This window comes from Vombatus ursinus, unplaced genomic scaffold, assembly GCF_900497805.2.
Source record: "Vombatus ursinus unplaced genomic scaffold, bare-nosed wombat genome assembly UNPS02015397.1, whole genome shotgun sequence".
In the NCBI taxonomy this organism is placed as follows: domain Eukaryota; kingdom Metazoa; phylum Chordata; class Mammalia; order Diprotodontia; family Vombatidae; genus Vombatus; species Vombatus ursinus.
The window spans coordinates 688,525-688,999 of NW_020955175.1; positions in this window are offsets into that span (position 1 = coordinate 688,525).

A 475-nucleotide genomic window follows, 5' to 3' on the forward strand; every position below is an offset into this window, starting at 1 on the left:
GTGTACCACAACTTGTTTGGCCATTCCCCAATTGATGGGCATCCCCTCAATTTCCAGTTCTTGGCCACCACAGAAAGAGCTGTTATAAACATTTTTTGTATGTTTATTTACTTCTAAAATTGTGAGCTAGGTTTATACTTTCTTCTGATTGTCTCTCTTTTTTATTAATTTGGAAATTTTATTTCCCTTCCCCTTTTAAGACAGAAACTTTTCTCTGTTTAGCATTGTTTAATCCACCTTAAGATAACACTTTTCCCAAAGGGTCTCTTTCCCCTAACCATCAACACTCCACTCTACATTTGTCATCCATTCACTAGTTTTGATGTTTTACATAATATTTATTACTTTCTCATTCTTTCTTCCTCTTTTCTATTTCTCTAACTCTTCCCCTATTTCTATTAAATGCTTAATTAAAAGCATCCTTCCTCCCCTCCTATTCAGTTTATTTTATTGTGTACATTTCATTTTTTTAATT